Here is a 3,520-nt window from a genome sequence, read left to right on the forward strand (position 1 = left end):
AGAATTAATTTATTTTCGTATTCTATCTCTTGTGAACCAGAAAACAATGTAAAGTTCTCCAAAAGTAGTTATCTCTTTTTCTTCAATTTACAAGCTAATATTTACATTGGAGTACACTGAGTTCTCTTTAAATTTAATTTCAATAAAAATCCCCTTTTTAAAAAATGATTTTATTTATTTATTTTTAGAGGGGGAAGGGAGGGAGAAAGAGAGAGAGAGAAATATCAATGTGCCATTGCTGGGGGCTGTGGCCTGCCACCCAGGCATGTACCCTGACTGGGAATCAAACCTGAGATGTGTTGGTTTGCAGCCTGCAGTCAATCCACTGAGCTACGCCAGCTAGCAAAAAATCTTCCCTTTTTGATAGAAAGTGACAAGCTGATTCTAAGTTGGGAAATGATCCTTGAATAGCCAGGAAAATACTGGAGAATTATAAAAGTCCTTAGAATAACAAGGGAATGCAGAGTTCAGAAAGGAAACAAATCTCAAACTTACTATGTACGCATTGGTTCGTATGAGGTATGGACCTGTTGGACAGTCTGATTCAGGCTTAGCATCCTCACCATGGTCACCCTCCCTAAATGGTCTTGCTCGACTTAGAGGCACTGCTCAGTTTTACTACTTGGAGAATTTGGAACAGATGGCAGTATCTCAAGAACCCTACACCTTGTTATTAGAGGGCCATGGAAAACATGCTTCTTCTCTTTTGGGAGCTGTGCCCAAAAGTCAGACTACAGAGGGTCCCAAACTATGTAATTCTCAGTGATTTCTCTGTGGATTTTTATCTAAGTAAGTGCAATGTGAGGAGACATACCGTTTCTCCGATAACCTTTCATTTAATTTATGAACGCTCTTGGGGAATGGGTTGTAAGGAATTTAATAACTAAAATCTTAAGTAAGAGGAAATAAATTAAGGAATTCCTAGGGGGAAATTCAGACCTAAAGTCATGGAAATGTCTCAATGAGGCCCAGTAGTCAACAATTCTACTGGAAAAAAATATTTGGTTATTCATTTGGTCTGAACCCCAGGAAGCTAGCTGCAACAGGAGTGCCTTTTAAACAGCTGAACATCACAGGCATTTTGCAGTTTCTGTCATTACTAGCGCAATCCTGACGCTGTCATCTTTACTCCGATCAGAAATTAGTGTAGAAATATTTGGAATAAAAGAAAAATGGCAATATGAAAATACACCATATTATTCTTGTACAAGATTATTTTTATTCCTAATAGAGATTCCTTTTATATTTATGTTTTTCAAAATCTTAGGTAGCTGAAGAATTCTATTTTATTTAAAGTAACCTCATTTTAGCATAAAACAATGAGGTTTCCATAAACAGCATCCAAAATGAAGTTTATTTGTATTAATGTTATTTTCATATTGTATACATATATATATTTATAAGCATCGACTGATCAGGACATTTATTTTTATAGATGTGCCTATTTACAGTTTAAAATCTTTTAACAACTACTGCAAATAGAGTAAACTCATTTTACATGTAACACTCATACAATCATCATGGATACTTTCCCAATTTAAGTTGTAGTTTATTCTTTGTTTCCTAACAAATACATATTCATTTATTTTGGATCCCAACACATTTAAATTTCGGTCTCTGCTTTCATCTAATCTTTTACAAAGTCACAGGAAGCCCTTTGCAGGCACACCCTTGTCTCAGTTACAACTGTCATAGGCGAGTAGCCCCAAGCAGTTCTAATACAACGTTCGGCCACCTACCAGTAAGTGAGCCTTGCTCTAGGTCTGGCTTGTCATCTTTGCATTCCAATAGTCACACTTTTGACTAGCTCTTGAGCTCAAATTCCCATCTGCCACTAAGCAGATGCCATCTTATACTTTAATACCTAAGTTCCTGTTTGAGAAAATGATTTTTAAAAATATTCTATCCATTGGATCCCATAAATAACAGAACTTGTAAAGAAATGCTGACGTTTTACCATGTGAGCCATATTTCTCAGATTGCTAGAAATGGGGCAAATATTATTTTTCAGGTTACGTGCCCTATTTTTGATTCCTGGAAACATAATTGCTCTAACCACATTAATAATCACAAGGAAGTACTTGTTAGAATAATCAGGCTAACAATATGAACCTGGTATATGAGATGGCAGCTGGATAACTTGGCTAAGTATCCAGTGAAGAGTTCGAGTAATAGGACAAAGAAAATAGAGAAAGAGGACTAGAGGAATGAACAGGGTGTGCATTTTCTAAGAAATCCGAGACCTTTAACTTTCACTATATATATTACATAATTTCAAGTTCTAGAAACTGTATCATATGTAAGGAAAAAAACCTGCTTTCGGCATTTTTGCCAACCAAGGAACCCAGAAGTAATATTTATATTTCATCTTGGGTTGTTTTTCCACAGGAATTTTCAATGTGTCCACTATTTTTCAAAATCAATTCTGTGTTTTTACATTTCAAAAAAAAATATATGACACTGAGCGCCAGTGACTGCTGACATCACAGAAAGGAAAACAGCCACGAGCGAAGTGGCTCCTGATGGAAGAACACAGGCCAGCCCCGAAGGTCCCGGCCAAGACAGGGAACCTGGACCCAAGCAACGCTTTAGACCCAAACACCAACGTGCAAAAAACACAGAAAGCAGCAAAATATCCTCGACTGCACCGTGGGACTGCAATTAGCAAGATCCCGACGGGGAAATTCTACAAGACAAAAATCCAGGGTTTTTTTTCTCAATAAAGTGAAAGATAAAGAAAAAGGAGAGAGAAAAAGAATCCAGACTCATAGATGGAGAAAAGGATGACGGCTAGTGGAGTGGGGGTGGGGGAGGTGAGGGGGTGGAGGAGCTGAGCAAAAAGGAGAAAGGACGCATGGACACGGACAGCAGGGTGGTGACTGCCGGGGGGAGGGGCTAAATGGTAATGGAAAAAATCCAATCACGATTAAATTAAAAAACACAAATAGTCTAACAAAGCAATCAATCGTTTTATTTAGATCCTGATTTTAATAAATGTTTGAAAATGACATTTAGGTGACTTCTGGATAGTTACCCATTTGTTGTTTATTTGATGATATTAAGGATGTTCATTGTTAAGGATGTAAAATTGTGATCCATAGTATTGTAGTGAAGCAAAGAAGAACGCTTATTTTTTGGAGGGGCATACTGAAATATTTACAGATGAGATGATATGCTTTCCAGGATTTTCTTCAAAATAACGTGGGAACCAGGAAAAATGGAAGGGGCTGGGCATGAAACAGAAATGGCCCCATGTGTAATTCTCCATGCTTGGTCCTCGGTGCCTAGGAGTTCAGTACATTGCTGATTTTTTAATGTGCTCAAAATTCCTCATAGATTTTTAAAGTTGTGGCAAAATAAAGACATTTCCAAGCCACTGAATAAATAACAAAAATGAAATCAACTTTTCAAATTCCTATTGTTTCCCATAACTTTGGCTTTTTATAATATCCGATTCTGTCAAGGCTAAGGGAAAAGGACCTTGTCTTTTCTTTTATTTTGAAAATTTGTTCATATAAAA

At 37.0% G+C, this 3,520-nt stretch overlaps 1 long non-coding RNA gene across 1 annotated transcript; it reads left to right on the forward strand.

Moving 5' to 3' along the window:
* The first annotated feature begins 453 nt into the window (after positions 1-453).
* On the forward strand, positions 454-2,921 carry LOC118497284. The gene is made up of 3 exons (XR_004899810.1): positions 454-465; positions 1,711-1,712; positions 2,831-2,921. It is a non-coding gene; the product is annotated as an uncharacterized LOC118497284 (long non-coding RNA).
* The last annotated feature ends 599 nt before the right edge of the window (positions 2,922-3,520 follow it).

This window comes from Phyllostomus discolor, chromosome 11 (genome assembly GCF_004126475.2).
Source record: "Phyllostomus discolor isolate MPI-MPIP mPhyDis1 chromosome 11, mPhyDis1.pri.v3, whole genome shotgun sequence".
Taxonomy (NCBI): Eukaryota; Metazoa; Chordata; class Mammalia; order Chiroptera; family Phyllostomidae; genus Phyllostomus; species Phyllostomus discolor.